Source organism: Rattus rattus, chromosome 7 (assembly GCF_011064425.1).
Source record: "Rattus rattus isolate New Zealand chromosome 7, Rrattus_CSIRO_v1, whole genome shotgun sequence".
NCBI classification, from domain to species: domain Eukaryota; kingdom Metazoa; phylum Chordata; class Mammalia; order Rodentia; family Muridae; genus Rattus; species Rattus rattus.
Window position 1 is genome coordinate 75,018,914 of NC_046160.1, and position 13,242 is coordinate 75,032,155.

Genomic DNA, 13,242 nt, shown 5'->3' on the forward strand with positions numbered 1-13,242 from the left:
ATAATTTATGGTTTCTCTGCTTATGCTTTATTTCTCTATTGCTTGTTGCTTTATACTGCTTACATATAATACACTTGTGTAGGTGATATATAATATATATTGGTCTGAGTAGTAGCTTCTAATATGACAAAAATATTTTCTCTTTACTACTTGACCTTGAAAATGTGTCAAAATAATTGGTTATAGTTTCTATTGTGATTTTGCCCAAAGTCGCTACCTCCATCAGCTTTTGAATTAAGCCTATTAATAGACCTATTCACAGGAGACATCTAACATAATTACTACAAGGAATAAAGTCATCTTCTGAAGATTAAACAAAGAGTTCTAATCCATTACACACTGACCCACTTGTATTCCCATTGATCTAGCATCTCCCTTGCCTGCAGTATGTTCTTTAGATGAAGCAGAAAACAGCAAGCTGTTTGCAGTAGATTATAATTTTGGCAGGGGTTGATACTTCACATGTCCACTCTGACCCTATAAATTAACTACTTTGCCTGGCTGTTTCCTATTGCATTGAATAGCAATAAAATTCCTCAGAAACACCGTATTTTGTGGCAATTTAAACAGAATGCACAAAGTCTTTTAGTATCCCAAAGGTTCCTCTTACACTAGCACTCACTATTCTTTCTTCAGATTATTTTCTTTACTAATATAAACATCCAAAATTGAAAGCAAAATAGACACAAGCTAAAATTTCCATGTAGACTGTGGTGCAGCCATTTGCCAGGACTTTTGCAAGGGAATATAATGGAGATTGTCACATGGAACTAAATTGTGTGAACTGCAATGTGCTATGTAATTAAAATGATTGACCTTGGGTTTAAATTGGAGTATACATGGAAAACAGGACATGTCAGGATTGCATTTACTCAGCAGTGGTACGAAGAACAGAGCATCACAGGGAAATGTAGCTGCACTCCTTGTTCATGGTTCACCAGCAATCTCTCTATGGGTAATTCACAAGTAAATTGCTATTATAATTTAGGGTGGCAAGCTCAGAAAAGATCATCTTTACTTTAGTTATCTGTCCAGGACTTACTTCTCTGCTTTGCATAGATATGAATGATTATGTTTAATAAGAACAAAACAAATAAAAGTTTTAAAGTGCCTTAAAGATGAGTTGAAAAGAAAACAATTACATATGCAATTCAGTTTTTATTAATTTTAATTTTACAGTAATTAAATTAATTTACTGAACATATTTGTATGAGTTAAAATTTGAGAGTGTAGGTATGGAGGTGGTCTTCATTATTAGGGTATCGAGTTTAGTGGCTTTTGTGAGTGGTTTATTTAACATTTCTCTAAAAGTTAAGGTAATTGCTCCCCCCAGAATATCACCATATGGCAATTATGTAATTCTGGCTAAGTTATTGAAGTTGGCTGATGCTAGATTTTATTTTTACAATGAGGATTATAATGACATCTACTTAAAATGATAGGTTTTTAGAGTTAAATTGGTGATTAAGCATAAATTCTTTAGTGCAACATTTAAACACAGAAAGAGATCAGCTTAAGAAACAACAGCTTTGGATTCCAAGGTATGACTTTGGCAAAATACTTCTGCTTTCCCAGAATCCAGGTAAAACACTACCTGATCCCTGCTAACACTTCCTAAAGTCCAACCACTATTCATGGATGATATGATAGTATACAAAACAACCCCAAATGTGTACCAGAGAAGTCCTCCAACTTATAAACAACTTCAGCAAAGTGGCTGGTTACAATATTAACTCAAAGATCTCAGGAGTCCTCTTTCACACAAATGAAAAACAGGCAGAGAAACAATTTAGGGAAGCAACACCTTTCACAGTAGCCACAAGTAATATAAAATATTTATCATCATGAAGATGTAAATCAAAAATGTCCCTGAGATTCCATCTTAAACCAATCACAATAGCTAAGATAAAAAAACCCTCAAATGTCAGCACATGCTGGCAAGAACGTGGAGAAAGGGGAGTATTCTTCCATTGCTGGGAGGTTTGCAAACTTGTAAAACCACTCTGGAAATGAATCCAGTGATTTTTCAGAAAATTGGAAATAGTTCTACTTGAAAACCCAGCTATACCACTCCTGGGAAGATACCCAAAGATGTTCCATCATATCACAAAGACACTTGCTATGTTTGTAGCAGCTTTTTATGTACAGTCAGAAATTGGAAGAAATTCAGATATCCATCAACAGAAGAATGAATATAAAAATGTGATTCATTTACACAATAGAATACTATTCAGCTAGTAACAACCAAGGCATCATGGATTTTCCAGAAAAAATGTTTAGAAAATATTATCCTTAGTGAGATAACCCAGACCCAGAAGGAGATGCACGGTATGTACTCACTGTTAAGTAGAAATTAGCCATAAAGTACAGGAAACCCAAGATCCACCCCTTCATACCCAAATAAGTTAAACAAGGAGGAAGGCCCTAGTGAGGATGCTTAAATTTCACTTAGAAGAGTGAATAAAATAGTCATTGGAGACAGAGGCAGGGAGGGAACTGGGTGTGAGAGAGGTGAGGAAGGGAAGTGTGGATATGGAGAATCAGGGGAGAGAAAATAGGACCAGAGGACCAGGAAAATGAATGGAAATCTGCAGTGTGTATGTGGGAGAATCTCTAGGAAGCCCCAGAGACCTACAATGGGAAGGATCCCAGGGGTCATTTCAGATGACCTTAGAGAGCATAGCAGGGGATATGGAACCTGAAGAGGCTACCTCCTGTAGCCAGGCAGGACTAAAGTGGAACTACAAAGTCAACATCTCACCCCCAATATTTGGATATAAAGTTTGTCCTATCTAAAAGAAATACAGGGACTAAGATGGAGCAAAGAATGAAGGAAAGGAGAGCCAATAACCTGCCCAGTCCAAGATCCATCCCATGGGCAGCCGCCAATCCCTGACACTATTAGTGATATTCTGTTGTGCTTACAGACAGTAGCCCCACATTACTGTCCTAGGAGAGGTTCTACCCATCAGCTGATTGAAATAGTTTGACATATCCACAGACAAATATTGGGCAGAGTTCAGGGAGTCTTATGAATGAGTTGTGAAAGAAGTTAAGTCCCTGAAGGGGATAAGACCATCACAGAAGACCAACTGATTCAGTTAACAGGAACCTCTGGTCGATCTCAGATACTGATCCAACATCCAGTCAACATACACAGACTGAATCGAGGCCCATGAAACATACATAGCAGACATACATCTCGGTCTCTATGTGAGTCCCCCAACAACTGGAAAGGGGGCTGTCTATAAAACTGTTGCCTGACTGTAGAATCTGGCTTTTCTGGCATCAGTGGGGGCTGCAGGGGCTTGATGTGCCAAGGTGGAGGACTTCCAGAGGAGCCTACACTCTCAGAGGAAGGGGGAATAAGGAAAACACTGTGAGTAGAGTACTTGGAGGGGGCAGAATTTTGGATATAATAAATTAAATTAATTACTTGGAAAATGTCTAACCAACATCTGCCAACAGGATGGCAACTCCTTCCCCTGTCCTCCATATTCTAGCCCACAACTTCAGCCTTCTACTTTATTGGAAGCCACAGCGTAGGAGGAACCCCTTAGACCAAGCAGGTATTCAGAATACTAAAGGAAACAAAGGTATTCAACACTTCAGAGGCAGAATTGGCACCTAAAATCCCTGATGTCACTCAGACCAGAAAAAGCCCAGTGGAGACACCTTAATAGTCATGAAGTCTTGAGGGAAAACAGAACCCCAGACCATCGAGCCCAAAAAATCAGAGAGAAAACAGAAATCAAGAGGAAAACATCTAAAAAGCACCCATATAACAAAGATAAACACAGAAACCAACACCTATACCTGTAACAATCCTGAACCTAGATGAGTAGAGTCCAGTGTAAGAACACAATCAACACCTGTAAGGGAAATATGGTATCACCAAAGCCCAGCCATCCTACCACAACAAGCCCTATATATTCTAACACAGCTGAAGTGTGAGAAAATCACCTTAAACCCAATCTTATGAAAATAATGGAGGCTTTTAGAGTAGATGTTGATAGATATTTGAAAAAAATCCAGAAAATATATTAAACAGGTGAAAGGAACAAATAAAAGTTTCAAGATATGAAAAGGAAAATAGAAGAAATGAAGAAAATATTAACTGGGGAAAGAATAGAGATGGAAATCTAGGTAAGTGAGCAAGAACTACAGATATGAGCACCATCAACAGAATAAAAGAGATAGAAGAGAGAATCTCAGGCACACAAAGTACAATAAAAATGATAAATCAGTCAAAGAATATGTTAAATCTAAATGGTTTCTGATATAAGATATACCGGAAGTCTGAGATACTATAAAAGCTAATAATTAAGAATAATATAAACAGAAGAAGAAAAAGATTCCTGCTCAAAGACACAGAAATATTTTCAACAAAATCGTAGAAAAAAAATTCTGATCTAAAGAGAAAGATGCCTGTAAATATAAAAGAGTCTCACAGAACACCAAACAGATTAAAACAGAAAAGAAATCCCTTTGTCACATAATAATTAGAACAAAAATACAATATTAAAATAAAAAAAAATTTGCAAGTGTTGAGGTACTTGATCCACTTGGACATGAGCTTTGTGCATGGTGACAAATATGTGTGTATTTTCATTTTTTATATACAGACAACCAGTTAGACCAGCCCCATTTATTAAAGATGCTTTCTTTTTCCCATTGTATATTTTTGGCTTCTTTGTCAAAGATCAAGTGTGTGTACGTGTGTAGTTTTATTTCTGTGTCTTCAACTCTATTCCATTGATCAACCTGTCTGTCTCTGTACCAATACCATTAAGTTTTTAACATTTGCTCTGTAGTAGAGCTTGAGGTCAGTGATGGTGTTTCCCCCAGCCATTCATTTATTGTTAGGAATTGTTAAGGGATTTTTGCCTTTCCAGATGAAATTGTTAATTGCTCTTTTCATGTCTTTGAAAAATTGTTTGGGAGTTTGATGGGAATTGCACTGAATCTGTAGATTGCCTTTGGTAGGATGGCCATGTTTACTATGTTGATTCAGCCAATCCATGAGCATAGGAGTTCATTCCATCTTCTAAGATCTCTGATTTCACAGAAGCTATTAGAAGAGAAAGTGGGAAAGAACCTTATACTCATTGGTACAGGGGAAATTTCCCAGACAGGACTCCAAGATCTCTAAGATCAAGAATTGAGAAATGGGACCTAATGAAGTTGCAAGCTTCTGTAAGGCAAAGGACATAGTAAATAAGACCAATCAGCATCCTACAGATTGGAAAAAAAAAGTCCCTAACCCCACATCTGATAGATGACTAATATCTAAAATATGTAAAGAACTCAAGAAGCTAACCCCAAAAAAACCAAACAACCCAGTCAAAAATGAGGTATAGAACTAAAAGAAGAATTCACAACAGAGAAATCGCAAATAGCTGAGAACTACCTAAAGAAATGTTCAAAGTCATTAGTGATGAGAGAAATGTAAATGAAAATGACCATGAGATTCTATCTTATACCAGTCAGATTGTCTAAGATCAAAACCTCAGGTGACAGCACATGTTGACAAGGATATGGAGAAAGAGGAATATCATCCATTGCTGTCAGGATTGCAAACTGGTGGAACCACTCTAGAAATAAATTTGGAGGTTCCTCAGAAAATTGGAAATAGAAATACCTAAAGACCAGAAATACTACTCTTGGGAATATAACCAAAAGATGTTCCAGCATGCCACATGGGTACATGTGCCACTATGTTCATAGAGGCCTTATTTGTGATAGCCAGAACCTGGAAACAACCCAGATGTCCCATCACAGAAGAATGAATACAGAAAATATGGTTCATTTACACAGTGGAATACTACTCAGCTATTAAGAATGAAGACATCCTGAGTTTTGCAGGCAAATGGATAAAACAGGAAAATATCATCCTGTGTAAGGTAATTCAGACCCAAAAGGGCATGTGTGGTATGTTGTCACTAATAAGTGGATATTAGCAAAAAAAAAAAAAAAAGTACAGAATATCAAAGTTACAGTCCACAGAACTCAGAAAGCTCTCAACAAGCTGAAGGGCCCAAGTAAGGATGCCTCAGGTCCACTTCAGAGGGGGAAGAAAGCAACCAGAAAGGGGGGGGGAGAAGGAAAGGGGATAGGAGTAGGGGCAGAGGGGATGGGCATTTGGTGTGGGATATTGACTTAAGTCCGCAGGGCCAACAGAAAGAATGGAAAGAGGCAACCTTGGGAAGGAGGATTGGAAGTACCCTTAAGAATGTAACAGAGATCTGGTAAGTGAAAGATTCTCAAGGCTCAAAAAGTGGACCTTAGATAAAATTCCATATAGTGGGGAGAGGGAATTTATTGACCCCCAACTCTAGCAGGAAGACAGGGTATCAAGTGAGGTATGGGTTGCAATTCCACAGTCAAAGTTGTGTCCCATAATTCTTCCTATCTGCAAAAAAATGCAGGGATGGAAATGGAGAAGAGCCTGAGGAAAAGAAGATCCAGCCATAGGCCAAAGAAAAATCTAGCTTAACGGGTGGCCCCAAGACCTGACGCCATTACTAAGGCTATGGGACATTCACAAAAAGAGACCTATCATGACTGCCCTCCAAAAGATCCAACAAGCAGCTGAAAGAGTCAGATGCAGATGTGTGCACCCAACCAATGAACAGAAGCTGCCGACCCATCTGGTTGAAATAGGGAAAATCTGGAAGAAGCCAAGAAGGAGGGCAAACCTATAGGAGTCCCAGCAGTCTCAATTAACCTGGATCTCCAAAATCTCTCAGACACAGGAATCACCAACCAGGCAGCGTACACAAGCTGAGATACACATATAAGGCAGAGTATCCCAGGGTTTGGGTTCAGTCAGAGAAGATGCAGGTAACCTTCAGGACACTGGAGGCCCCAAGAAGTTTAGAGGTCTGGTGGGGTGGGGACATCCTTGTGGAGACAAAAGGGGAAGGAGGTATGGGATGTGAAACTATCGGGGGGGGGTGGTTGGACCGGGAGGGGAATAAAAACTGAAGTATAAAAATATAATAAATAAATAAATACATAAATACATAAATACATAAATACATAAATACATAAATACATAAATACATAAATACATAAATTAAAATTCTTTTAAAAAAGAAATGAGAAGAAGAGATACAACCTGCATCATACTTGTCATACCTAATTTAGATGTGAAAGTGGAAGATCAGGATGCCAAGCAAGAATCCATAGCTTGGACTTTGTGAGGCTAGAAGAGTAAACAGATGTGATCTATGATCTCACAATCAGAATAGGAGACATGTAAGTAGAATAATGGTAGGAAAGACTGAGGGGAAAACTATAGTGGCATGAGAGAAGGCAATGGCAAGCTCATTTACCATAGTTGCCACCATTATTTTTTACAATCATTCACAAAATGCAATGTAAAAGGAAATTATATTTAGAAGCAGAGAGGGTCCTCTAATTCAAGATCAAAGAGTATACATTCCAGATCACAAGATATCGAAATGCCTTTCCTGTCCTTTGACTGTCTGACTACTTAGATAGGAAAAACCTGGAGTATGGTAGATATATTTTCTCTGGTAGGATATCAAGCTGAGAAATAATACCATACTCTCTTACCTGGTCTGTAGACAGTAACTACATGATGCCCACCTCATCCACATCATTGAAGGAAAATCATACTATCGATATTTTTCCTGAAACAACATATAATCAATACAGAATGTGTGTCCATTCCATTCTGATGTCACACCCAAAATGTCATATGTAAACATCCAAATAATAATAATCTGTCTTAACTTGTCCTCTTGTAGAGAAATGCTAAGTTGAGGGTCTTGCGATTTTGATGGTGGGCGTTCATAAAATTAAAAAAGGAAATTTGTATTTGAATAGTTGTTCTATGTTTCTCTTCATGTATGTGCCTCAAGTGTCAGTACAGACACTGCATATTTTAATACAGCCAAATAATTTAAAATATACAGCTCACCCAATACTAAAGGCTTCCCCGACTTTAGGAACATTTTGCAAAGGGACAATATTTGACTTATTTTGTGTTTCGCTCAGCACAGTTGCAGTCAAGCTAAATTTTAACTGTTGTGAAGGCCTTATAATATTAACAGTCAGTTATTCCTGCATAGCTTCTGTTTTAGTTTGGGTTTTATTGCTGTGCAGACACAAAAGACAAGTCTTATAAGGCCATCATTTGATTGCAGCTGGCTTAAAGGTTCAGAGATTCAAGCTATTATCATTATGGCAGAAAGCATGGTGATGAAGGACTAAAGAATTCTAAATCTTCATCTGAAGGCTTCTCAAAGGAAACTGTCTTCTGCAGACAGCCAGGAGGGGTGACTCTTCCACATTGGGTGAATCTTGAACACTAGGAGACCTCAATGCTTGCCTACACAGTAACATAGTTCCTCCAACAAGTCCACACCTATTTCAACAAGTACTTACTTCCCAATAGTTCCACTTCTCATGGGCTAAGTGTATCCCAATCAGTATTTCAGTAAAATATAAATAGTAAATGTGATGACTTTTCCATAAAATCAGGCAATGAAAATAGGAAGGCCTGGATGTTTGATAACACCTTAGGATGAACCTTATACTCATTTTGATTCAAACTGTAGATGTCCACTTGATTTTGGTGCCACTCAGAACTATTCTTCCATGATGAGTACCCAGATAAATTGCAGTTGTACAGTTGTGTTTCTTCCTCTTCATCTTCTCCAGTGTCATGATTCTAGTCCTAATGCAATGTCTCCAATTATTACAGTGGTTTCCATATATTTATAAATTTATATAAATCAAACCAATAAGCTAGTATGTACAAGACTTGTGATAAAGGGTGATAGTTTTTATAAAGAAGCAATACACCATAGAGGCACAAGCAGTAGACTTTTCTTAAAAACACATAGGAGAAAAGTCCAAAGAATTTTGTGTATGTTCAAAGAAAAAGGGTAGACAGAAATGTGTCAGCTAATGAAAGCTTTGCATAATTAGGTATGTGTGTTGTGAGTACCTGTATTCCAGGGAACAGCTTTAGAATATTAAAATTTTAAGTCTATTACTTATCATCATTTACATTATGTAAAAATTGCTGAAGGATAGAATACATAGAATTCAGAAGACAGTGGTATTCAAGAAGCAAACAAAGCCAGTTATGCTAAAGCAACAGGATTTGAATAGTCTTTCTGTGACTCTTCTCGACTCCATGAGGCACGGAACAACAAAATAATTATTGGGTGTCTCAGTCAATTTCCTGTTGCTGAGAATATACCCCTACAAAGGTAAGTTGTGAGTAAGATGTTGATTTTGGCTCAGGATTCCTTTTCAAGGTTAGCTTTATATGATTGGTATAGTCCAGTTAGAGGATCGTGCAGCAAGTAACAGGAGATCCGCCCCCATCTCGTATGTGTATGTGTGTGTGTGTGTGTGTGTGTGTGTGTGTGTGTGTGTGTACATAACAGATCCCTTCACTTCATTCCATAACAGCACTAGAACTCAATTATAGCTGCTTCTCCACTTGACCTTATCTTGACATTAAGCTTTCATAGATCCTAGTTTTGAACAGGCAAGTTCATTTAAATTTAATTATTTTCCATAGCTCACAGTAGATATTAAATCTCAACATATGATGTTTGGAGGACTGGACTCTTACCATATTCCAATCCCAGCTGAGTACTATATATAGGAACTGAAGACAATAGACACTGAATAGAGAGCTGTATCCGTGAACAGTTCCAATCGTTCCTTTTTAATAACTCTACTTCTAGTAGCTTAGACTTCAAGTAAGGAACCTCTGACCATCCTCTAAACTTAATGGAACTCCTTTAAGTTCAAACAACTTCACTTCCTTCAAAGGATAAAATTAATGAGGGAATGGACAACCAATAACCAATTTGACACCCATCTCATAGACAAGTATCAATCCCTGACACTATTAACAATACTCTGTCATGCTTACAGATAGGATTGCAAAAAGTTGTCCTCAGAGAGACTCCACCCAGCAGCTGACTTGGACAGATTCAAACAACCACATCCAAACAGTGGATTCAGGCCGGGGACTCCTATGGAAGAATAGGGGGGAGGATAGCTGGTCAAAAGGGATAGTAACTCCACAAGAAGACCAACAGAGTCAACTAACTTGGACCACAGGGGACTTTCAAAGACTAAACCACCAACCAAAGAACATACATGGGTGCAAGGGCTCTCAGAGACTGAACCACTAATGAAGGTACATAAAGGACTGGACCTAGCCCTCGCTAAATGTAAGTAGCAGATGTACCACTTGGTCTTCAAGTGGGTCCTGAACAATTACAGCAGGGGCTATCTCAAAAACTATTGTCACTCTGTGGAATATGATCTTCTGTCTGGGCTGCTTTGTCTGACCTCAGTGGGAGAAGGTGTGCCTGGCCCAGCAGAGACTTGATGTGCCAGGGTGGTGAGATATGGAGGTTGGCCCAAATCTGATCAGAGTAGAAAATGAGGTGGGGGAAGGAAAAGTATTCTAAGAGGAAATGACTGGGAAGAGTCAGCGAGTGGGATGTAAGTGAATATATATGATATATGGTTTTAGTCCTATATATAAAAGAAATGAATTTAAACACAATATTATCAAATTGTATAAAACTACAAAAATCAGCAAGGATTTTAGAAAGTGAGGGGAAAAAAGGATAAAAATACAATCACCACCAAGTTCTTTTTATTTCATGTTTCCTTGAGAAAATTTTCAGAATTTGGTATCACAAGTCTTCAGTAATTTCTATCATATTCTCATCACTCATTCACTATTGTGCTATCTAAATGTTATTCAATATTAGAAACAAGAATAAGTATGTCCATAAAGTAGGAAACATTTCAAAATAGCTGAATATAAAACAAATAGACTTTAGCTTATATAAAAGAGGGAAAAAACTACTAAGACAGCAAAGGCAGTAGCCAGAGCTGTAGCCTGTGTCCTTTCCTGACCACCGCTCTCTGCTGCTCTCCACGTGCCCTGGGGTCTCTTTCCCCCTTCCTCCTCCTCCACCTCCTTCATGCCCACTAGGGTTGGGGGCTCACCTTCCTGCCCGCCCCTATTGTTCTGCCCCCGGGCTCCTGCTCTTCCCCTCCCCACCAGCTCCTCTTTTCCCCTCAATCAACTCATGTCTCCAGTGACCAAAGACTTGACCACCCAAAGTCCTGCTCCCTGTAACTGCTAGACATGGATACCAGTGTGATTGAAGGTGAATTGATGACCATTCTCACCATCAGGCTACTTATGCCTGGAAAGGAAGTTGACAGTATCATCAAAAAGAAAGGAAAATCTGTTAAGAAGATGTGTGAGGAGATTGGTGCAGGTAAAAACATCAGAAGGGAATTGTCCTAAGAGAATATTCCTTTGGCTGGACCGAATAATGCCATCTTCAAAGCCTTTGGTATGATTAATGAAAAGCTGGTCCAGTGGCAAAGGATATGCTCCCCAATTCAACTGAGTGGGCAATCACTATTGCTGACATTCTGCAATCCATCGTTGAGTGTATAAAACAAATCTGCATGGTCATGTTGGAGTTCTACCCGCCCCCACCATCACCAAAGGGCATGACTATACCTTACTAGCCAGTGCCCTACAGATCTCCAGTCCTCTTTGCACGCTGTCAGGACATGTACAGCACAGGCAGCGACAGTAAGAGCTTTCCCCACACCACTTCTAGAAGTGGTCCCTCCAGGTCAGGTTTGAGGCTCACGGAGGCCTATAACATTCAAGGACAGTATGCCATTCCACTGCCAGATTTGACCAAACTGCACCAGTTGTCAATGCAACAGTCTCATTTTCCTCATGACCCATGGCAACACCGTATTCAGTGGTGTTGAATCCAGATGTCCAGAGGTGAAAAGTTGTTGGGCAGGTTTCAGTACATCTGCTCAAACTACTTCTCATGAACTCATCATTCAAAATGATTTGATTGGCTGCATAATCTGGCATAAGGGCACCAAAATCAATGCTATCTATCAAATGTCTAGGGCAGACAGATCAGAATGGCAAAACCCAGTTGTTGGTAGTTTCTACTGATCAGCAGGCTACCTATCACTGAATCTGCTGCCAGCATTATCTTGGCTCAGTATCTAATCAGTGTCAGGCTTTCCTCAGAGACAGGTGGCATGAAGAGCCTCTAGAAGAGAGCAAATTCATCCATAATCCCTTCTGCTGTTCGCCACAACCCATGATCCATCTGTGTAGTTTCTGAACAGTTAGTGATTGCAGGTTTTAAATAATTTGTAAATTTTCTGATTCTACACACCTTATCATTTACTCATTGAATTAAGGTGTTTTAATTCCTTTCTCTATTCAGCAGTTATCCTGAGATATTCATATTTAGTTTTATTAGCTTTTCCCCTTTTTTGTTTTTATTTTTTGGCTCAGGAATTTTTGTTTTTCGTGGAAGTGTAAGAGTGGATGGATTATTAATAAATTTCAGTTTACTTCTTTAATGCCAGTAATTCTTCAAAAATATTTAAAAGTTGGACAGGATAAAGCAAAAACTCTAAAACATCTTGATACTGATTATATAGTATGTTTTATTCTATACTATTTCTCCTTGCCTTAACAAAATACTTAAATCAGAGTTAAATTTTAACTGAAAAAAAGCAGAAATTATAGTTTTCAAAGTTAATGAGAAAAGGGGAGTCTGCTGTGAAAGATCTAACATTGAAATAAAAATGTCTTTGAAAGCTTTTGATCCCTCTTTTCCTTTTTATGCCCCTTTTCACATCTTAAGATACACTGTAAGTTGATAATACATTACAGGATGACCTTCGCAAATCTATAATAATGGCTGTCTAGAGTGGACCACAGTGTTACAGACTGCCCAATTAATAATGATTGGTTTTAATGAAAAGGGATGGGGAAGCGGCATTGACCCTGCCATGTCCTGTGTCCTCCAAGTCGCAGTGGCATCTCAGCACATTCATTTTCCACAAATTGACGACTTATGACATTAGTGTCTTTATATATGTGGGAGACCTCTGGGGAATTTTACTCTAGTTAATACAGTTAAGATAAATCGCAAGGCAGAGCAGTAAAAAGTCACCAAGAATGTTTGAATTAGAACTGAATTTACCTGTAATACCACCCACAGATGAAATCCAGAGCATGCTAATGTGCTATTCTAACATGCACATTAAAGTGAACTACTTCACTATAATAAAAGTAAAATTGTACTACTTCTATAAGAAATGTATGATAAAATTTTAGTAGATAGAAGCTGAAATATCCTGATGAAATGAGTTATGTTTGAGAAA

The 13,242-nt window shown here is 38.4% G+C and overlaps 1 pseudogene; it reads left to right on the plus strand.

Annotated features, from left to right (window-relative positions):
• Window positions 1-11,161: 11,161 nt before the first annotated feature.
• LOC116906102 lies at window positions 11,162-12,117 on the plus strand (annotated as a pseudogene).
• Window positions 12,118-13,242: the final 1,125 nt, after the last annotated feature.